The sequence below is a fragment of the Dermacentor variabilis genome, chromosome 8 (assembly GCF_050947875.1).
Source record: "Dermacentor variabilis isolate Ectoservices chromosome 8, ASM5094787v1, whole genome shotgun sequence".
Taxonomy (NCBI): Eukaryota; Metazoa; Arthropoda; class Arachnida; order Ixodida; family Ixodidae; genus Dermacentor; species Dermacentor variabilis.
Window position 1 is genome coordinate 125,267,828 of NC_134575.1, and position 23,797 is coordinate 125,291,624.

Sequence of the window (23,797 nt, forward strand, 5' to 3'; positions counted from 1 at the left end):
TCAGCATGCTGCAACACAACCAGTGCCGACATCAAACAGGTTTGCGGCGCTCCAGTGGGATGACGACGACTGGCCAGAGCTTTCCGAGCCCGACCCGCCTGCACCCCATTCACAACAGATTTACAGTGACAAAGTTCGCAAAGACCGCCGTCGCCCGCTGGTTATACAGAAGCAGAGCGGGCCGGAACATCGGCGTGATGATATGCCAGCAGTTGACAATCAAATTGCCCGCCTTTTAGCGGAGGTATCCAAGCTCCGACAGCACCGTGAACTACTTGCGCGTCGGCGACGTGCAGTGGAATCTCACACCACTAGAAGTATCGATTCCGCTGCATCATCGTCTCTGACACGTCCTGCTGTATCTGTCGCAGAGTCTACCAGATCTTCAGCTCCGTTGCCGGATAACTCTACAACGTCCCTTTTGCGGTTCATGGTCAGCCAGTTATCCAACCTGACATCTGTGATTTTGCAACGCCTGGACTCGTAATCAAAATGGCAGGCACAGGCGTTTGTGGCGTGCTTCAGTGGAACTGTAGAGGGCTCTCCACGAAAGTGGGGGAGCTTAAATCCCGTCTACGTATGAACAAGCTGCAGGTGTGGGCCCTGTTACTACAGGAGACCAACGCCTTGCCTGCCATTCCGGGCTTCAGTTGATACGTGTGTCCTTCGATGAGTGAGCGTGGCGTGCACACAGCTGCCCCTCCAGGAAACGCGGCCATGCATGTTGATACGTGCTATCCTCAGGTTTGCCTTTCTCTTGAAAACTGGTGTAACTCATATCAGGAGGTAGTAGCAGTAGCTGTGATGTTACCCAAGGCAACTGTTGTGGTAGTGTCATACTACATAAGACCAGCCGGCGGCTCTTCTTCAAGAAATAATCTGGGCTGGTTAGTGAATGTCCGTCGCCAATACCCGGCGTGTCCTATTTTAGTTGGTGATTTCAACGCCCCTCACCCAGATTGGGGGTACCCTACTTCTAGCCCTCGATGTAGGTGTGTGCGGGACGCCTTCGCGCATGCGTTGTTTGTACTACTGAACCATCCCGATTCAGCAACGCGAGCTGTGCCTCAAGCTCAACGTACAACATACGCACCGGATCTTACGTGGTGGTCGGGTCCCGGCACTCCCACTTGGCCCTTGGAGCCCGATTGCTGGGGTAGTGACCACTACCCTATCATCATAGGCCTTCACCCGTCGCAGGCCCGCTGATTGCGCCGCAAGTGTTCTGTGGCCAACTGGGCCAAATTTCGCACCGTTCTCCAAGATACCTCTGTGGACTCGTCACCACTACTTGTTGACCGCATACCAAGCGTGCTCAATGAAGCTACAACCATCACCTGGGTAGACGTCGATCGATCGCCACCAAATATCGGCCTGCCGAACTTGTGGGCTGCTCGCAGACAAGCTGAGCTGGCAGCATCCCGAGACCCCACTTCTGCACAAGCACGTACAAGAATAAATTTCCTTACTGCGAAGATATGAACGCGAGCTCTCGCGGAGGCACTGGTATAAGTGGTGTGAGCGGTTCTCAACCAAGACATCGAATGCTTCTCTCTGGCGAACCTTCCGTGCCATGGAACACGGTGGCCGCCGTCCAGACGCGCCAGCCAGAGCCTGCTTCGCTGCTGGCTTGTCGCCGGATGATTTCGCCATAGAAGCAGCCCGGAAGCTTTTCCCGCAGTACGACGTGTCGCCTCAAACAGCCAATGGTGCTTCCTTGGCAGGCATTCCGACACATATCGACAGGTTACCATCTACAGCAGACTCCGAGGGGATTGCAAGCTCTTTCACCATGCCTGAGTTGCTTGCAGCGATAGATGGTACCAGTCGCAGGGCAGCACCGGGTCCAGACTCTATTACTTATGAGGCCTAGAAGAACCTGAGTTCCGCTGTGGTGCCTCATCTCCTCGACACCATTAACAAGGTATGGCTAGATGGCGTTGTCCCTCCAGGCTGGAAGTCAGCTATTGTGATCCCTATTCCGACATCAAGCAAGCCGCCGACTGACCTTGGTAACTTCCGACCCATTTTCCTAACGTCAACGTTGTGCAAGCTTGCTGAGAAAATGCTAGCCACACGAATATCGTAGTGCCTAGGGCACCATGGTTTCTACCACCCTGCTCAAATCGGCTTCCGTCCATTCATAGGTACTGAAGATGGGCTGGCTGTCTTGGCATCCTCGGTTTCATCGTCAACTCGTAGCCACAGTGTCCGTACTGTCCTCGCTTTGGACGTCGAAAAGGCGTATGATAAATCAGTCATGCTGCCACCTTGGCTTCAATTGAAATGCTGCAATTTCCCCCTAGAGTAGGGAATTTTGTCAAGTCTTTCCTTGAAGACCGACATTTTGCATTTCGCCTCAGTGGTGCCGCCGTCAGCTCATTTGTCCCTCTTCGTGGCGTACCCCAGGGATCTGTATTATCACCCACAATATTCAATATTGCTTTCATCCCGTTTGCATGGCGCTTACACAATGTACCCGACATAAAGTTCTTGTTTTACGCTGATGACAACGGTATGGAGCACTCATCACGATCTGCAGACTCAAGCCGCTACCCTTCAATCAGCTTTAGATATCACGGTGACTTACGCTTCTTCGGTCGGCCTTGGGCTTTCCGTCAGCAAATCTGCTTACATGTCAGTCGCCAATCTCTGGGGCCGGCGTAAACTCTCTGCAACACCCATTCGTCTTCATCTATCCGAAACCCCTCTTCAACAATGTTCAACTATAAAAATTCTGGGTCTGATGGTACACTAGTCGGGAACCGGAACTGCTTGGCCCTCCAGCATTAAGAAACAGGCAATTCAAACGTTGGGTCTGATTAGGCGCATTGCTCCTAAAATGGGCGGCGCCAGCTCATATGTTGCGCGACAATTTGAGAAGGCGGTAGTGCAACCACGCCTTACTTATCGAGCCCCATTGCAGCATTTGACGAGGGCACAATGGGATCGCCTTGAGGCTGTTAATCGCGAGGCAATGAGGGTCATCACTTGCCTTCCCCGCATCATCCCGATCGTGGCTCTCCAAGAAAATGCACAGCTCCACACACTAGATGAGCTGGTGCAGCAGCGACGTGATGCTCGCATGCTTAAGGCCAGCCTTTCACACACAACGTGTGCTCTCAGGGCTTACGCTGTCTCGAACTCGCTTCTACCACCACCATCGCCAGTTCTTCCTCCCTGGAGTTTTGTACAGCTGAGTGATAACAAGCCAACTGATATACATCGCCCGACATCAACTCATGCGGCGGCGTCGCTTCGTGACCGAATTGTAGCTCAAGATGCCCACCTTGCGCTTGGCTCCATCGTCCTTTACGTTGATGCAAGAATTAAGGGGTGTGAAACAACCACTGCAATTTATTGCCCATGCGCACCTGCCCTTAATAAGACTACCCAGTTTCAAGTCCAAGAACCTCCTTCCTCCTTTTGTGCTGAGGTCCTTGCTGTCCGAGAAGCGTTGTGCTCTGTGGCCGCCTTTCCCATGGTCCCCACGACCCGCATCGTCATCCGCACTGATGACCCTCCAGGCCACGCGGCTTCTGCGATGCGTCAGTCGCAGCCCTGACATATGGCGACAGATCCATCTTCTGGCGGTACGCATCCCGCAGTCAATATCTGTCGAGTGGATCCCACGCGACCTTCTGAGCTTCCAAAGCCGTGCGGATTCTGCGACCCGTCTAGTGACCTCTCCATCGTCACTGCCTCAACTCTTTCACCTAGATGATGCCACCCTCCTTTTAACAAGAAAGGAGCACCTCCGGCGCCGCACACGTGCTCTCATACCTCCGTGTGCGGTAAACCTCCCACGCGGTCTTACCCGTGCAGAGGAGGTTGCGCTTCGGAGGATCCGGGTCGGGGTAGCCCTCACTCCTGCCGAGACTAGGAAGTGGCCGCACTTTCGCCCGCCATATCCTCGTCCTGAGTGTCCACTCTGCAAGTTGCGAAATGTTGAAGCTGACATCCACCACCTGCTGTGGGTTTGCCCGGCACTGAAACTGACGAGGCCCCGGCACCTCGCAGCAGCGGGACTGTCGCCGCATAATCTGAGCCATTACGCTGCTTGGACTCAGGGACCGTATTATCGATCCCCCTTGGACTTCATTGGGTCAGCAAATCTATTTTCATGCATTTAATCATCCTTATTCACCCCCATCCCATACCCTTGTATGCCCTGAGGCATTTATCCTCGCATTAAAAAAAAGAGTCGCAAAAAGTGTTTGCTCTGCTGTTATAGGCTGAGATCTTTTTGTTGTTATCACAGCGAGTCGATATATAATCTGGTTCCAGGAGATAGTTATAGCGCTTAATACCTGTCTGATTGTTATATATTCGGTGTAATAGTTTAAGCCATAACTTCTGCCTACGCATATGTAGTAGATCCCATCCTAAAGTGGCCTTCATTTCGGAAAGGCTAGAGTACAGGCTTGAATTATTGAAAACACACCTTACTGCTTGGTTCTGTAGTTTTTCCAGTCTATTAATGAGGTAATCTTGATAGGGATCCCAAATTACACAACCATAATCAAGTATTGTTCTAACATGTAATAAGTATAAAGTTTTTTAACTTCGCGCGTTGCCTGTTTAATATTTCTGCGAATAAAATGTAACATCCTACTAGCTTTCGTTATGAAAGTGTCAATCTGTTTATGCCAAGTGAGTGATTCGGTAAAATAGACTCCTAAATATTTATATTCCGACTGTATGTCGATAAGCGTGCCATTGTTGTTATATCGGTGCTGAAATGTGGATAATTTTCTGGAAAAACTTACGCTACTGCACTTCTTTATATTTATATTCATGTTCCATTTTTACACCAGATCGCTACCTCATCTAAATCTGTTGGCAATGTATCTATGTCATCTTCAGTGGTAATTTCTCTGTAAATCACACAGTCATCAGCAAATAGTTTTATGGGTGATGTAATTAGTTCGACAATGTCATTTATGTAGATTGAAAATAACAAGGGGCCCAGTACGCTTCCCTGAGGAACACCAGAAGAAACAGTTATTGGTTGAGATGCAGTGTTGTTTAGGACGACAGACTGGGTTCTTCCGTTTAGGTAGTTTCGTATCCAATTTTGAACGTTTTCGTTTATATTTAATTCAGCAAGCTTTACAACTAGGAGCTTATGGGACACAGTATCGAAAGCTTTTTGAATATCATTCAAAACCGCGTCTACCTGACTATTGTTATCAATGGTTTTAGATAAGAAGTGCTGGAATTCTGTTAGTTGTGTGTTGCAGGAATAACCTTTTCGGAATCCGTGCTGGGAAGGTGTAAAGAAAGCGTTTGAATCAAGAAATGCAGATATGTTACTATTTAAAATGTGTTCGAATATCTTGCAACGTACTGACGTTAGTGAAATCGGCCTATAGTTTTCTCTGAGTTTTCAATCGCCCGATTTAAAAACGGGTGTCACGCGTGCCGTTTTCCAATCTTGGGGAATAAGGCCTGTTTCAAGGGAAAGCTTATACGTGATTGTTAAATACGGAGAAATGATGCTATGACACTCTTTAAGGGCCGCTGGGGATACTTCATCAGGTCCAATTGCTTTTGTGTCATCTAAATGCCGTAATAAAGAATCGACGCCCCAAAAATCAAATTCAATGTCTCGCATCATATCGCCTTGATTGGCGTTGTTCAAAAGCGAAGTCTCCCCAGCAGGTAATAGCGAAAACACAGATTGGAAGTACTGGTTGAAGCATTCCGCCCTCTAATAGTCTGACGTCACGGTTTTGCCGTCAACACCTAAAGATGGTATTGATATGTCTGCTTTTCGATTTTGTTTTACATATTTCCAAAAAGATTTTGGGTTTTCTCTCAAGTCCTTGTTTAATTTTACAAAGACTGTATCTTTGCCAGATTTAATTGTTGCTTTCAATAGCTTATTTATCTCTTGCAAGCGTTTCTCATTTGCCAAACTGGTGTCGGCAGAAAACGTTTTATACGTTAGCCTTGCTTTCCTTATAAGTTTACGTATTTCTACGTTAAACCAAGGTTATTGTTCTTTGTTTTTTGCTGCTGCTGGTACCTGCATGGACCTAGTTTGCGAATTGATGATTACAAAAGTCTAAACTCAATTTACTGTAGTTATGGGCGAATCCAGTGCAAATGGAAGCTACGGCGTGGATTCCAGGAACACTCGAGCAGAGATGTTGGTAGAATTCGTTGAAAGGAATAAGCTGCGAATAATGAAGTCCTTATTCACGAAGCGTTGGAACGAAAAGTAGACGTGGAAAAGCCCTGATGGTGAAAAAAAAATGAAATTGGTTTTTTTTTTCTGCCGATCCCAGCTAAGTGCAGGATGTAGAAGTGTTGGGTAGGATAAAGTGCAGTGATCATAGGTTAATGAGGGCCAGGATTCACCTCAATTTCAAGAGCGAAAGAGTAAAATATGTCATAAAGAAAGAGGTGAACCTGGGTTCAGTAAGGGTTAAAACAGACCCATGGGCCTAATTTCGGCTAGTTTCAGCATTTTGTCACGAAATGCTGACCACAAAGTTAACGGACAGCGTGCGTTTGACATATATTGGAAAGTAGGAAAGGAATTTTCAAGTTCGGTCCTGATAGCAGCATAGTCTCCTCTGTCGTAGCTGTACACTTTCCTTTGCGGAATTAGCGGCATTCGTACTCGCTGTATGTTAAGTTCTATGACAACTGCCCTGTGTTCACTAATACCTGGGCAAACGGTACCTTCTGATATTATGTTTGGCTCATTGCAAACTATTAAGTCTAGAATTGCATTTTCTCGCGTAGGTACAGCTGCAATCCATTTATTCCGAGAAGTTCTTCGAACTCTGTCTAAATACGGGACCTATTACCAGCCACGCATCCGGCATTCCAGTTGAAGTCTGGCAAATTGAAATCCCCCCCCCCTAGAAATACGCTATTAGGCAGAAGAGATAGCATGTCAGACAGCAATCCCAATGAGTCGCTGTTGCCGGGTGGGCGGTAGAATGTCCCGTACACAACATTGTTTCCGTTAGGCAATTTCAGAAGGCACCAGACAGACTCAATTGTTTTCAAATAATATTTGTGTACTTGACAATGCATTTGATATCAAAATGAATACTCCCCCGCCATGTCCATCCCTATCTTTCCGATAGACAGTAAAAACAGGCGCAAAGTTTTCTACATTAGGTATAGTCTTGTCTAACCATGATTCGGTGCTCATCAGAATCTGAGGTTTAGCAGTGGCTACTAAAGACATGAAGTTATCGACTTTGTTCTTTATGCTGCGACAATTTACAAGCAGGACAAGCAGCCGTTCAGGCTGCGAGCAACGTGATGAGTTATCTTTCGGAGGAATGGAATTCGGAATGCGTCATTTGCCTCTGTCCAGTCGCTCATGCACCTGAAGTGGAACTGGCATCCGCATATCGCTATCCCAGACAAATGTTTGCCAATGGATCAATTTATCATAACTCAAGTGAACACGATTTTCCACTATACGAGTTCCAGCTCAAGTACACGAGTTCCAGTTGCAGAACACGATTGCTCCAGTGTATTAGCATTATTAGCCTAAAATTCTCGCAACCATTAACAGCCAGCGCACATCATTATTAAAGTATTAATCACTGCATCTCCAGACTCTTATTAAAGGAATAAGAGCTTGAAAGGTTGTCTTCGTGGACAATTCTCTTGTATTCAAGTATTCAGCTGTATACGAAACTATTCTTAATTTGGAAATAAAAGAATCTGTCTGGCGTTCCCTCTTAAAAAATAATTATCTTGTCCTATAAACGTCGTTTGTCTTGCCCACACTTCCTTTCTTTAACGCTGCGAGTCCGATACTTCCAAGTGACGAACGGCACGCGCGTTGTCAGCGTGAAATAGCTTTGTCGAGAGGAAAGTAGCGTGCACAGCGTTTCCAAGAAAGGAAACGCAAGCGAAGCAGATGACCATTATTGTTGTGGGACAAATATACACTCCAAAGGGTGCAAGTGCTTTGAGAGTGTACATTCTTCTACAACCATGCAGCAGCTATGTAGTACCTAGCAATTGGCATGTTAGAAACTTGCGTTGAAAGACTGGAGCATAAATCATTGTACTGCCCTTATAAGACCGTGAACACTATTTTCGCGCTACTTTCGACACGCAGATGATCGAATCAGATATATCTGCTTGCAATAAAAAAAAACGCATGAATTTACCTCGCAACGCTTTGTGTATGCCCAAAGAATTGTAGGTAACTAGCTACACACAAAATGTGTCGCAGAACATCGATTGCACCACTAAATAGGATCTACATATTTTTTTTAGAATCTACAAAGGGAGGCAAGACAGGAGCTTACCTGCCGCAAGACTCCTGCAAGAGTCAAAATATTCAGCTCATTCAAAACCTTTTTTATTCAATAAGCAATGTCGAGAAATATAGAATACGGTTACGGGCTATGTACAAGGCGTCTATTCCAGGGAGCCATAGGGCAAGTGGGCGCCAGTAGTGCACAACGTCCTTATCTTCCTCGCTGCCCTCTTAATGTTGTCCCCGCAGGGGCGTCTGCGTCAGCAGGCGTTTGGTGTGTTGCGACACCACGTACCCAAGCACACGAGGGTTGAACCCTCCTGCGCGTAGCCGTGCGCGGCTTAGTCGTGTCCGGGGAAAGGGGGATCCTGAGGGTTGAGCCGATGCCAGGTGTTCGGACCTTTAAGGCCCCCCGGCGGAGGCAACACACCTCTTTGGCCTCTGCATCACGTAGATGGCACCCCCGGACTGACCCACCCGGGGAAAATCGGCAGTCGCGTCTTCCTGTCTTTCTCTCTCTCCTAAAAACTTCGTCATTATCTCCCACATTTTGATCTTTCCTGTCTTCTTCTCTCTTCCAGTTACTTCCTTCCTCCACGGCGGCAAGGATTAACCTTGTGTGGCTATCCTACCTTGGGTACACCATATTTGGTTATAGGGACGGCGTACGACTGGCGTCGTGCAGACTTGTACACAAGCTCTGCCGCATCCCCGCGTTGGGCTCCGTGGTGGGCGGTCGGCGCTGTTGCGGAACATACACATTTTTCTCATGCCAGCGCAAGCCTATATTCTCTATGATCGGCGTCTGAAAATATGCCTCACCGAAGCAACGTTCCAGTTCTCTTTTCGGAGCAACGCTCCATCATTTCCCAAGTTCTATGTACTGCACAGCGAAAAGAACTTACCATTGAGAAAGCTCTCTCCATTACTTGTGTCCATGTGCCTAAAAGAAAAAATCGGACCTTCGTACAAAGCCTCAAAAATGTCTAGCGGGGACCTCCTTCTAGAACTAAATGACAAAGAACAAGCGCAAAAGCTCAGAGAACTTACCAGTATTGCCAACGCAACAGTGACAATTTCACCGCACGGAACACTTAATACAAGCAGGGGTGTGATATCAGAGGAAGACTTTATTGGCTTGAGCGACGAAGAACTACTGGAAGGTTTCCAGGAACAAAATGTTACTAAAGTCCAAAGAATTGTCATCGAGTAGGAGCGACCAAGAAATCGCCACAAAGCATGTTATACTCACCTTCGGAACAAGTGTAATGCCTACCTCGCTGGATGCAGGTTATGTAAAGGTAAATATTAGACCATATATCCCAAACCCGAGACGATGTTTCAAATGCCAAAGGTTTGGACATGCTTCGCATGCATGTCGAGGACGAACAACTTGTGCTAAATGCAGTTCGAACGATCCCCAAACTGACAATAACACCTCTTCGCCACTTTGTGTCAACTGCAAGGGAGATCATCCCGAATATTGGCGGTCCTGCCCTTGCTGGAAAAAAGAAAAGGAAGTAATTGCTCTAACAGTCAAAGAAAAAAATCTCGCCCTATGAAGCCAGAAAGCGGCTATTGTACCTTCCCCGAAGAAGTTACGCCGATGTGATGCAGATGGGGGCAGCGTCACAGAGGCTTCAGGAGTCCTCCGAGCCCACGCGCAGTGGTCCCGCAGTGACCCCTTCCGCCCCCGTGAGGGAAGTTTCATCCGCTGCTTCATCCTCTTCAAACGCCCTGCAGACACCAGTCCCGCAGGGCCCTAAGATCAAGCGAGCCCCAAGGCCCCAGACACGTGTCTCGGCGCCTAACTCTCGATCCTCCAGCGCCTCAGAGAGAGCAATGGAGGTCGACTCAAAAACCCCAGTGGCATTGACACCAAAGGACAAGCGCTCTCTCGAGCGTGGTAAGAGGGATAAAATCCCAATAACCACTCAGAATAGGAAAGCGATAACGTAAATGTTATCGCTCATTTGTATAAGCCTTTTAAAATCCATGTCACCTAACATCTCACCTCTTATTCTTTCCGTAGTGCCAATTCTTACCTTTCAATTTCAAAATGGCTTTTATTATCCACTGGAATTGTAGAGGTCTCATACACAATCTAGGTGACATCAAAGACATCATCAACAACTTTTCACCAGTTGCTGTATGTCTTCAGGAAACAAATCTCGGTCCAAAAAATTGTCAAATTCTGAAAGGTTTCACCGTTGTCCGAAGGGACCGCGAATGTTCCACGCTTTTGTCGGAGGGAGTGGCTATAGTCGCACAGGGCGGCACTGGAAATGTCCAATTGAAAACATCTTTAGAAGCCGTAGCTGTCACCATTCTATCTAACAAAAACATCACCATTTGCTCACTGTATATTCCACCCCACACCCACTTCACTACTAAACAATTAGAAAATTTAGCAGATCAATTACCGGAACCATTTGTTTTAGTAGGGGGTCTTAATGCTCATTGTACTCTTTGGGGCAGCGTCAAAACTGACCAAAGAGGACAGCTGGTTGAAGATTTCATCTTATCCAATGATACCTGCCTTTTTAAATCAGGTGCCCCGACCTATTTTTCACCAACTGCCCGCAGTTTTAGCTGTTTAGATTTAGCTTTTTGTTCACCATCACTTTTTAATGATCTTAAGTGGGAGGCCCTCGACACTTCATAAGGTAGTGGTCACTTTCCAGCAGTCGTTAACTCCTATCATCACCACCAACCTTAACCACTAGGCCACGCTGATGGAAACTAAAGCTCGCTAACTGGCCGTTCTTTACGGAAAATTCGAAACTGAAAGATGTGTTTTCGCCAGACCTAACCGTTCATGAACTTAACAAAATATTCGCTGAGTTAATAATCTCAGCGGCAGAAAAGGCGATACCCCAGTCATCGGGTATTATGAGCGAAAAGCTAAACCCCTGGTGGACTAAGAAGTGTACCAACGCTAAAAAAGAACAAAATAGGGCCTGGGAAATTCTATGGAGGTACCCCACCTATTGCAACCTCTTAAACTTCAAGAAAGCCAAAGCCAAAGCACGATTCATTAGAAGACAGGCTGAAAAATCATCATGCCACAAGTACACATCTTCTATCAACAGTACCGTAACATCAAAACGCATGTGGAACCAGGTCAGAAAATTTAGAGGAGAGTAGTCATCGTACACAATTCCACTACTTGCATGTCCAGGCACACAAACAACAATACAAGAACAGGGAGATATACTTGGCGAACATTTCCCTGATATATCAAGTTCAGGGAATTATACAAACGAATTTTTACAATACAAACAGTCTGCTGAAAAACACAAGCTGCCCACTACTGGTGCGTCAAATGAACCGTACAATTCCCCCCTGACACAACAAGAAATAAACAGAGTCCTTTCTGCAGGGAAAACAACAGCGCCAGGTTACGACCGTATTCACTACGCCATGCTGGCTTATCTATCTCAGGCATCTGTAGACGCTCTCCTTAAATATTTCAACATAATCTGGGAATCGGGTATAATGCCCGAAGACTGGAGAAAAGCAATAGTAGTTCCATTTTTAAAAACCGGTAAATCCCCAACATCCGCAAGCAGCTACAGACCCATTGCCCTCACAAGCTGTTTGGCAAAATCATATGAAGGCATTATCAATATAAGACTTTCATTTATTTTTAGAATCAAGAAACCTTATTGACTCCCATCAGTGTGGATATAAAAAGGGTTGTTCAACAGCTGACCATCTTGTCCGTCTAGAACATGAAATTCGATATGCATTTTTACGCAGACAACACTGTCTTGCAGTTTTCTTCGATTTAGAAAAAGCCTATGATACAACATGGAGATATGGAATTTTAAGAGACCTGGCTGAATTCGGCATCCGAGGTAAAATGCTCAACTGCCTAGCTGATTTTATGTTTAATAGAACATTTCAAGTACGTCTGCGCTCAGTACTATCTCATACATTTGAACAGGAAAATGGTGTTCCACAAGGCTGTGTTCTCAGCACGACATTCTTTATAGTAAAAATGAACTCAGTTAATAAGATCATACCATCGTCTCTTATGCACTCATTATACGTTGACGATCTCCAAGTGGCTTGCCGTGCCTCAAGTTTGCTAACCTGTGAAAGGCAGCTTCAACTAACAATAAATAAACTTACACAATGGGCTAACAAAAATGGTTTCCGTTTCTCCACACAGAAAACAGTTACTGTTTTGTTTTCTCAGAAACGAGGGCTACACAGCAATCCAGCCCTAAAATTGAATGACGTCATACTGCCGGTGAAACAAGACCATAAGTTTTTAGGAGTAACCTTTGACACCAAACTAAATCCAAGCCCACAATACAACACTAAAGATTAAGGGAAATAAACCATTGAATATCCTCAAACTTTTATGTCATAAGCACTGTGGTTCCGACCGAACCTGTCTTTTACGTATTTACCGGTCTCTTGTGCGTAGCCTTTTAGACTACGGTTCCGTGGTTTACGGCTTAGCCAGACAGTCGTACATTCAACGGCTTGATCCAGTACATAACCTCGGACTGCGACTGGCAAGTGGTGCCTACAGAACTTCACCCATTCAAAGTTTATATGTCGAGTGTAATGAACCCTCCTTACAGCAGCGCAGAGCGTTACTCACTTTTTCCTACGTACTCAGAATTCAGTCATCCCCGCAACACATATGCTACAACATCATCACACAATGCAACTCACGCTTACATTATACAAATAAACCGAACCTGATTAGGCCACTTGTCCTGCGGTATGAGCAATACTGTCGGGACTATGACTAATACTAATGATACTAATATCTCATCTCTTCAGGACGATTTAAACACACTGCATAACTGGACTATAAAATGGCAGATGCAGCCCAACGTCAAGAAATGTAAATCAATGCGAATATCCCGTACTAATAAAGCTTGTCCTGCCTATTTACTTGATAACATTCCTTTAGAGAGCGTAAGAAATTACAAATATCTGGGCGTCCATATAACCCATAACTTATCCTGGAAGTACCATATCGACTTTATAACGAGCAAAGCTAATCGCACACTTGGATATCTTCGTAGAAACTTCTCGCTCGCGCCATTATCACTCAAACATTTGTTATACACGACATATGTCCGTCCACAGTTAGAATATGCATCATCAGTATGGAACCCACATCATGCCGTCTTAATTAACTGCCTTGAAAGTGTCCAGAATCGCTCCGCTCGGTTTATACTAGCTAAGTACCATCGTACGGCAAGCGTAACACAAATGAAGACTACTCTGAACCTAGCTTCGATTTTAACCCGCAGGAAACAATCACGCCTATGCTTATTTCATAAGATTTACTACCAGAACGCTGCGCTTCGGTCGGCATGGATTAATCCAGCACCATTCACCTCCTCACGTAGAGATCATACGCATAAGGTACATGTTCCTCGCTCTAACACACTAACACATTCGCAATCATTTTTGCCTAAAACATGCAACAAATGGAACGGTCTGCCAGCATCTATTGTTACTATAAGTAATCCTGTTCAATTTAGAAATGCTTTAGTTACCTACAAGTAAATAATATAACTTGCGTTCAATATATCATGTGACTAGTCATTGTGTAAGTACTATTTTTGCAAATTAACTATGTATGTATTTACCTATTATTCCCAACTTGTATATTGAAGTGCATGATGAGATTTCTATGGTGAACTACTACTATTTTTTGTGTAAATTAGTGAGCTAGTATTATTTTCTATTTTTATTTTTACTGTGCCTTTCCTGTATATCATGTTTTACCTCCTTTATGTAGCCTCCCCCCTCTATAATGTATATTTACTCTGAGGGTACTATAAATAAAATAAATAAATAAATAAATTCCATACTAAGTCCTCCAGATTGCCAAGAAACCACAACGGTTGGCCCCGTGGTACAATTTCACACACTAATGTGATTGGACGTTAACACATCTAAAGAAAAGAGACATCCCACACGAACACATTATAAAAGAATTCCTTGCACTTCAGGACAAATATCAAAATAACATGCAATATTACACTGATGGCTGTAAAACAAAAAAATCACGTGGTTAGGGGGCCGTAACGGAAAATTGGGGAACAAGTATTCAATTGCCACAACAGGCTTCTGTTTTCACGGCCGAAGTTTACGCCATCAGGGTTGTTGTGAAAAACATTATCGCTGATAAACGCAAAAATGCAGTCATATAAATAGTTTCTTTAGGCACACTGAAGGCTCTCCATATGAAATCTGAGTGTGAACCCCTGATTGGAGACATCTTAAACATGGGGACTATTAACGAGTACGGGAGGTCAATTCGTTTCTACTGGGTCCCAAGCCATGTTGGGATACCGGTGTGATGTTATTGGGGCCGGATCACTCCAGAAAAGGGAGAAGCAGCACGCGAAAGCACGAACACACATCGGACTTGTATTCACGTACACGACACAGATAACGGCACACACACTTGACAATGCCTCATAGGCGACATGCACTATCTCTATGTATGGGTGGATTGTGATTGGCCTACAGTTCCGGCGGAAGCGTGTGGCACCTTGTCGGAGACCTCGCGGAACTGATGCTGGCCAGCGGGGTCGGACAGCAGTGTCGGCCGGCGGGTCGGACAGCCGTGTAGGACGTCCGGGTCGGACACCTGGGTCGGACAGCCGGGTCGGACGGCCGGGACGGACGGCTGGGTCGGACCGCGTCGCGGGGCTCAGGTAGCCGGCCGCAGTCACCGGGTCGCGTCCACAGCTGGCGGGGTAGCCCTGTGGCCGCTCACCCGAACGCTCGACCGCCCCGGTTCAGGACCGCCAGCCTCCTGGACCAGTGCCCAGCGGAAGAGCGGGGCGAGGTAACCTCCCAGCAGTCACCGTGTTGCTTCGGGTGTGGCGTATTGGCGCGGGCGGCGATAGCTCCTCTGGGCCAGACGCCCAGCGAGGAAGCTGTTTTCCGTTGACTGCCGAACCTCGCGCACTGCTCACGCCACGGGCCACGGGCCACACTCTCGCGCCACGCTTTTTTGAGGCGCCACTGCCGACGCTCCCGAGTCGGCGTCGATGATGATGATGACTCTCTTGCGGGTAATTGCCCAGATTCGTCCTCTTCGCCCCCGCACGGCACACCGTATGTTTGCTTCGCACTCCCGCATAGCACATATTATAACAATACCCCCCATTTCGAGAAAGTTGATTGCAACTATTCTACACAAGGACGCGGGATGAAAAACACAAAAGGAAAATTGTCACGCACGTTTGGCAAATTGTTCATATGGGCACATGACACATTGTTCACAGGGCATTGCGCTCAGTTAAAAAGCACAGGTCTGTTCGCTTTCAAGTACGACTGAGCACTTGAGTGGTTGCATTGTCCAATCGCATTTTGTTATAGAACATGTGATTACGCGCGACTCAAGTAGTCAGCTCCGACATTGTCACAACCTTTTATGTAGTGAACAGTGAAGGAATACTCCTGTAAAATGAGACTCCAACGCAACACTCTGTTGTTGACGTGCTTGGCGGAATTTAAGTACTGTAAGGGTTGGTGATCTGACTGAACAACAAAAGGCTTGCCATATAGGTAAATGTGAAATTTTTGTACAGCCCAAACGAGTGCTAAACATTCCCGTTCAATTGTCGAATACCGGGTTTCTCGGGGTAATAAGTTACGACTAGCGTAAGCAACAGGGTGCAGCACCTGGTCGTCTCCTATTTGGAGCAATACTGCGCCCAGGCTTGTGTTGGAGGCGTCCGTGCGCAGTACGAACTCTTTCGAAAGGTTGGGAGCAAGGAGGATGGGAGCCTCACTGAGCTTGCTCTTTAGTGTCGTGAACGTTTCTTCTTGAGTTGGGCTCCAAACAACAGTACTGCTTTGTCCTTTCTTTGTAAGGTCCGTCAACGGCTTGGTCAGTTCGGCGTAGTTCGGGATAAACTTCCTGTAGTAGCCGGTCAGGCCAAGAAATGACTGCACTGCTTTCTTGTTGGTAGGACGCTTAGTAGCAAGAATCTTGTCTAGTGTTTTGAGAAGTGGTTCAACTTTAGACTTCCCAATACGATGACCCAGGAATGCTATGCTGCTCTCTCCTATTTCGCATTTACTTGGCTTGATTGCGAGGTTGGCTTGTTTGATTTTCTCAAAGACTTGTCTGAGGGTATCTATGTGTTCTTGCCATGTATCGGTGGCAACGACAACGTCATCGAAATAATGATGGACGTTCGCCAAGTCTCCCAGTACGGATCTCATGAGGCGCGCAAATACTGCAGGGGCCGTTTTAATACCAAACGGCATGTAGATGAAATGGTAGAGACCAGACGTGCTGGAGAAAGCAGTTTTTTCTCGACTTTCGGTAGACATGGGTACTTGCCAATATCCCTTAGTGAAGTCAAACTTGGAGAAAAACTTCTTTTGACCCACAAACGCAAGTACTACATCAATACGTGGTATTGGTTCGCAATCCGGGATGAGTATCTTATTTAGTTCCCTGAAGTCAACGCACAGCCGAATAGTGTTGTCCGGTTTCTTTACGACTACAATTGGCGCGTGGTACGGGGACTTTTATCTCTCAATGACACCCATTTTCAACATCTCTTGTACTTCTTTTTCGACACTTTCCTGCAAAGCAAGGGGTATAGGGTACTGCGGAACGTGCACTGGTTTATCAGTGGTTAGACGAAGCGAACATTCGAAGAGCGCAGTTTTCCCAGGTATGTCAGAAAAAATGTCTGCATACACGTCAAATAACTCCTGTATTTCCTGAATTTGTTCATCCGTAAGATTTGTTGCCAACTTAACGTCAGTAGAAAACTGTGTTCGATGAAGGCTTAAGACAGGCATTTGCTTCACTTCGTCCTCTTCCCTGGTGTCATCTTCGGATGACCTTTCGTTGACCTCTGCAACAACAGAGACTTGGTGTGGTTGTGCAGGTTCCCGCTCCTCGTACTTCTTGAGCATATTTATATGAAAGATCTTGTTCTTTCCAGAAACTCCAATTACATAATCAACGTCATTTTTCCGTTCCTTAACCTGGAACGGTCCTTACCTTGCATTAAAAGCTTGTTCGAGTCAGTTGGCAACAAAATTAGCACTTTGTCGCCTGGATATAATTTCCTAGGGCGACTTTTTCTGTCATAGTAAGTTTTTTGTTTGTCGCGAGCTTTCTCTAGCTGATCATGTGCAATCTGGCATGTTTCCTCCAGGCGATTGCGCAAATCAAAGACATAAGTGTATGTCGTTCGCGTTTCTCCATCCAATTCCTCGTTCGTCCACAGTTCTCGTAATACCGTCAACGGTCCTCGAACGTGCCGGCCGTAAATGAGCTGAAAGGGAGAGAATCCGAGGCTTGCCTGCGGCACTTCTCTATATGCAAAAAGCAGAGGAGCAAGGTATCTGTCCCAAGATCGCGGTCTCTCTTGGCACATTCTCTTTAGCATCATCTTTAGAGTGCCATTAAACTTCTCGACGAGACCATTCGCCATCGCATGGTAGGGTGTCGTCTTGAGTAGCTTCACTGAGAGTAATCGACTAACCTCTTTCATTAATTCTGAGGTAAAGCTTGCTCCTTGGTCCGTGACTATTTCTTTGGGCAAGCCGACGCGAGAAAAGATCTCGATCAGCGCTTCTGCAACATGAACTGCGTCGATTGCAGGGAGTGCCACAGCATCTGGATAACGAGTCGCAAAGTCGATTAACGTAAGAACGTATCGGTTCCCACGGTCCGACTTTGGTGAAAATGGCCCGATTAAATCAACAGCGACCCTTTCAAAAGGTGTATGGATCAAAGGCATGTTGCCCAGAGGAGCGACTCCTACTTTCCCTTTAGGGGTTGTCCTTTGGCATTGGTCGCACGACTTCACGAAGCGTTTAACGTCTCCGTGTACATCTGGCCAATAGAATTCTTGTAGGACGCGATCGGTTGTTCTCTTGATACCTTGGTGTCCTGCCATGATGCTCTCATGTGCCACTTCTAATATGCCAGATCTAAATGCTTTCGGTATGACCACCTGCTTAAAGGTTCTGCCAGTGGCCAGGCGGTAAAGGCGATATAGCAATCCTTTTTCTTCGACGAATTCGTAGCTGTGCCCCTTTCCAGAGTGAAACGACTTGCTCACTTTGGCAAAACTATGTTTCAGCGTCGGGTCTTTGCGCTGTTCTTCAATGAGTTGGTCTTTTGTGACGTCACGTAAGACAATTGTCGGAACGCACAAGGGACGAATCTTGCCTTGTTCTTGTTCTTCAATTATTGCTTCAGCCACGCTCGATACATGGTGAGGCTTCCTAGGCGTCTTATTACGCTTCATCCCTATCGACGACGACTCCTCGTTGGGAGCATCGGGGGGTTTCCAGTCAGAGTCTGGATCATATGGTCCTCTGACGCCTGGAAGATTTCCCAGAACAAGGTCGTAGAGGGGCTCGTCCATACATGTCACTGTTAACTTGCCTGAAAAATACGGCGTGTTCACATGTACGACAGCTTCAGGCAGGTAACTTGTTGAGCCGTCCAGAAGAACAACGTTGTTCGTTCTTCCCGTCATATACATCTCGGGAACGAGTTCTCGTTTGACAATTGCGGTATTACAACCGGTGTCTCGCAGTACACGTACACTTCTTCCCAGCAGCCGGCCTTCAACCACTGGCATCCCGTCGATGAGGAAAGTTACAGCATTATCAGGTTTCTCGTCGTCGCTGTCACTTGATCGGCGAGTCTTCTTTCCTGGACGCTTTGATTCTTTCACTGGACGAGTCCGGACTGGTCGAGATTCGGTGAATGTACACGCAGAACTTGGTTTGTTGTCCCCGTACCGAGTTCGGCAATTTTCAGCTGTATGTCCCGTTCTGTCGCACAACTCACACTTCAGCATACGCTTAGGCGGGGCACGGCAGTCAGGAGCCAAATGTCCAAACCGGTGACAGAGGGTGCACATAAGTTGCGGTTTCCTGGGAGCTTCAATGTTTTTCCCACCAAAATCCTTTGTGTTGTCGGTACCTTTTCCTAAGTTTGTCCAGTTCTGCGCGTCAAGAAAGCGATCCGTCAAGCTAGCAAGTTCGTCAAGGGATTTGCACTCTCGCTCCTTCAAGAAAATGACTAGCTTTGGCTCACAACAACGCAGAAACTGTTCAGAGATCATGTGATCTCGTAGACCTTCATATGTTTTAGGCACATTAGCCATCTCAATCCAATGGTCAAAATAGGCTGAAATTCTTGCTGCTAACTGTCTTCCAGTTTCGCCCTCTACTGCTCGTGCCTTCCGAAACTTCTCTTGGTAGCCTTGAGCCGTGAATTGAAACCTCTGCAGCAAAGCTTTCTTTACCTTCGGGTAATCTAATGAATCGGCGGCAGTCATCCGACCGATCACAGTTAATGCTTCACCAGTTAGACACATGCTCACAGCAAGAGCCCATTTTTCTTGTGGCCAGTCCTGCCCTGTTGCTACGCGCTCAAATCGCTGTAAATACGCGTGTAAGTCATCGCGTTTCTCGTCGAACAAAGGAAGTAACTTCTGTGGATTGAGGGTTGACGAGGAGGTGCTGGGAGTAGTCAAAATTTCAGAAGTCGCTGCCGGCATATTCCGAGCTCCTTCCTGAAGCTGAAGCTTTAGTTGGAGGATCTCGCGCTGCCTCTCGTCAGCTTCCTTGATTGCCTCTCGCTCCGCAGCTCTCTCGTCCCTTTGTTTTGCCTGTTCGGCCTCAATCCATCTGCGAAGTTCTGCGCCTGACAATCCTATTTGGAGTCCTATAGCCGTGATTTTCTCTAAATCCATGGTGCCGTCTACTAATGTGTGTCTGCGCTCAAGCGAAACTGCCCCTTTCACTGTATTTACGAGTGAATCCTGGCAGGCTCGCCAGTTTGTGATGTTATTGGGGCCGGATCACTCCAGAAAAGGGAGAAGCAGCACGCGAAAGCACGAACACACATCGGACTTGTATTCACGTACACGACACAGATAACGGCACACACACTTGACAATGCCTCATAGGCGACATGCACTATCTCTATGGATGGGTGGATTGTGATTGGCCTACAGTTCCGGCGGAAGCGTGTGGCACCTTGTCGGAGACCTCGCGGAACTGATGCTGGCCAGCGGGGTCGGACAGCAGTGTCGGCCGGCGGGTCGGACAGCCGTGTAGGACGTCCGGGTCGGACACCTGGGTCGGACAGCCGGGTCGGACGGCCGAGACGGACGGCTGGGTCGGACAGCCGGGTTGGACGGCCGGGTCGGACCGCGTCGCGGGGCTCAGGTAGCCGGCCGCAGTCACCGGGTCGCGTCCACAGCTGGCGGGGTAGCCCTGTGGCCGCTCACCCGAACGCTCGACCGCCCCGGTTCAGGACCGCCAGCCTCCTGGACCAGTGCCCAGCGGAAGAGCGGGGCGAGGTAACCTCCCAGCAGTCACCGTGTTGCTTCGGGTGTGGCGTATTGGCGCGGGCGGCGATAGCTCCTCTGGGCCAGACGCCCAGCGAGGAAGCTGTTTTCCGTTGACTGCCGAACCTCGCGCACTGCTCACGCCACGGGCCACGGGCCACACTCTCGCGCCACGCTTTTTTGAGGCGCCACTGCCGACGCTCCCGAGTCGGCGTCGATGATGATGATGACTCTCTTGCGGGTAATTGCCCAGATTCGTCCTCTTCGCCCCCGCACGGCACACCGTATGTTTGCTTCGCACTCCCGCATAGCACATATTATAACAACCGGGTAACGAAGCAACTGATAGATATGCATTGATGGCAGCGCAAAAAGACATTACAAACACAACACTCCCATATAGAGAGAGCATCCGTGCAATTAGAAAAGCTCTAACGGTAAAATGAAAACGCGAATGGGACCGTTGTGCCGACAACAAGCTACATCTAACGAAACCCATAGTTGGTGAGTGGAAGTCATGCTATCATCAGGAACGGTTCATCGAAGTAGTTTTATGTCGACTACGCATTCGGCACGCACTCCTCACACACAATTACTTAGGAAAGAAGACACACCAACATGCTAGAAATGTCCACTGCCACTAACAGTTATGCACATATTACTCACATGTACGGAGACTGAAACACACAGACGAACACTTTTCCACAAATTATATCAATTACACATACCTTTACGCCCTGCTCTAATTTTAGGTGATGATCCACTAGTACCATTATGTGACGTCCGTAAATTTCTAGATGACACTGGCTTTTTTCATAAAATATACATTAACAAAGCCTTTGCCTTCATAAACTGAATTTTAAAACACCTCGTGTTTGGCGCAGCATAGCCTTAGCCGCTTTTGCGCCAGTAAACCCAATTTAACTAACTAAATTAATGTTGTTGCTGCTGATGCTGCCCCACTACCTTTGACGCACTGTAACATGGCTTCTGTTGCAGACGAAGCCCTCCGGGCGAGAAGTCCGTGAGGCTTTCGTTGAGTAAACGGCTTCAGGAGGCTACATGCGGGATGTCAGTCTTGGATGACCGTCTTCCACTGCAAGTGAGACGCGCAATTTTATAATTCACCTCTCTCACACGCTCAAGCACAATGAATGGTCCAACATAGTCGGCGAGCAGTTTTTGACACACACCGCGTTCACCCACGGGAGTCCATAGCCACACTAGGTCATGCAAATCGTAAGTGACTTGCGCGTGTCGACTATCGTATCGCGAATTGTGCTGATTTTGTGAAGCTAGAGTACATAATCGAGCGAGGCGTCGAGCCTGCTCCGCTCGGCAGAGGGTTTCACGATACAGGCGTCCTCGTGATTACCAGAAGGAACGATTGTGTCCAACGTGTACCTCGGCGGACAAGCGCAATGAAGGAAAAACGGACTGTATCCTGTGGTCTCATGTTGCGCGGTGCTGTATGCGTAAGTGACGAACGGAAATACTTCGTCCCAGTTCTTGTGGTCAGAGCTTACTAACATGGAAATCATGTTCACAAGTGTTCTGTTCGTGTGTTCTGCCTGACCATTAGTCTAAGTGTGATAAGGCGTTGAGTGTCGCAGGTTGCAGGTTCATAAACGTCGACGTTTTTCAACAGAATCAGCTGTGAACTGATGGCCACGGTCGCTAAGGTCACTCGAGGGGACGCATGCCGAAGCATTATGCAATGCAGCATAAACTTTAAATTTTTGGCTGCAGTTGCAGAGCGTAGTGCTGCCGTCTCGCAGAGTCGAGTCAGGTAGTCGGCACATACCTTTATCCAGCGGTTGCCTTTGGAAGAACGTGAGAACGGTCCTATGAGGTGGGTGCCTACTTGCTCAATGGGGAAACTGCGTGGCACCACAGGCTGTAAAAAACCGGCTGCAGCTACAGAAGGTATCTTGTGGTTTTGACAATCGGCGCAAGTGGCTGCTTATGCCTCTGTTGTCTGGCGCATTTGAGGCCCGTAAAATCTATTCTTTGACAAGATGGAGTGCCTGTGTTGACCCTAAATGAACTGAAGTTTAATCATCGTGCAGGACGCGCAAAGCAGAAGAGTGAAGGGCTTGTAGCACCGCCAGAAGAAATCGTGCACCTGTCGCGGAGAAATCCTTCTTATACAGCAATCCATCCCGATCACACAAACTACTTGATGTCAACTCTTTCACGGCAGAGAAAAGTGGTTCTAAACTCGCATTATCACGTTGTTCTCTGGCGAAAGTTGTGGAATCTGAGAAATCACGGTGTACGGATGCGATGAGGTGGTGAAAACCACCTCATCAACTCATCGACGGCGCCACCTCATCGGTGGCGCCGTCGCATTCTGTTATACTAAGAGGCATCCGGGGAAGGCAATCGGCATCAGCATGTCGTCGGCCGCTCTTGTAGGATACAGTGAAGCTGTACTCTTCCAGATGCGGGGCCCATCGTGCAAGACGTCCATATACATCGCGACGATTCATGAGTCAGCACAAAGAATGATGTTCGGTGACGATCGTAAAGTGACGCCCCTACAGGTACGACTGAAATCGTTGCAGCGCAAAAATAACAGCAATACATTCCTGCTCAGTCACCGTTTAATTACGCTCGCCTAACTAAACGGTGACTGAGCACAGAATCGCAAACTGCCATCTTGATTTTTCACGAGAATGAGAGGTGCAGCCCACGGACTCGCGGACCCCTGAATTGTCCCCTTGTGCAGCATTTCCTGAACTTGATCACCAATTATCTTGCGCTCAGTCGGGGATACTCTGTACGGCTTCTGTCGTATAGGGCGCGCTGATCCGTATTTATACGATGGCGTATTCGAGACGTTGGAATGTGGGACGGCTTGCATGTCTGTGAAAGTCAAATACTTGCAAGGGCTTGGATAGAACTTGCAATATTGTGTAGCACTCACTCGTGCTGAGCGACTTGCTCACCATCTGTAGTTTCGAGTTCGATGAGCGGGCATGGAGGTACTCGTCTGCAGCTTCTAGTATAGCCAGTAACGCCGGCGTCTCTTCTTTGAAGAGAGCGAGCTTCATCCACAAGGGAGACGTATGGGCTGGGCCACGTAGTTTGTTGCCCATAATCCAGAGTGTCCTTCAACTACCGACACTACCCCATGCGGAACCAAAACGTTCTTTTTTATACAGGCCGAATGAAGTGGCTCGTTGCGGCATCAAATGTGGTGGGGTTGGCA

General features: G+C 47.4%; 1 pseudogene; it reads right to left on the minus strand.

Moving 5' to 3' along the window:
- Positions 1-17,176, minus strand: LOC142591563 (uncharacterized; annotated as a pseudogene).
- Between the last annotated feature and the right edge of the window lie 6,621 nt (positions 17,177-23,797).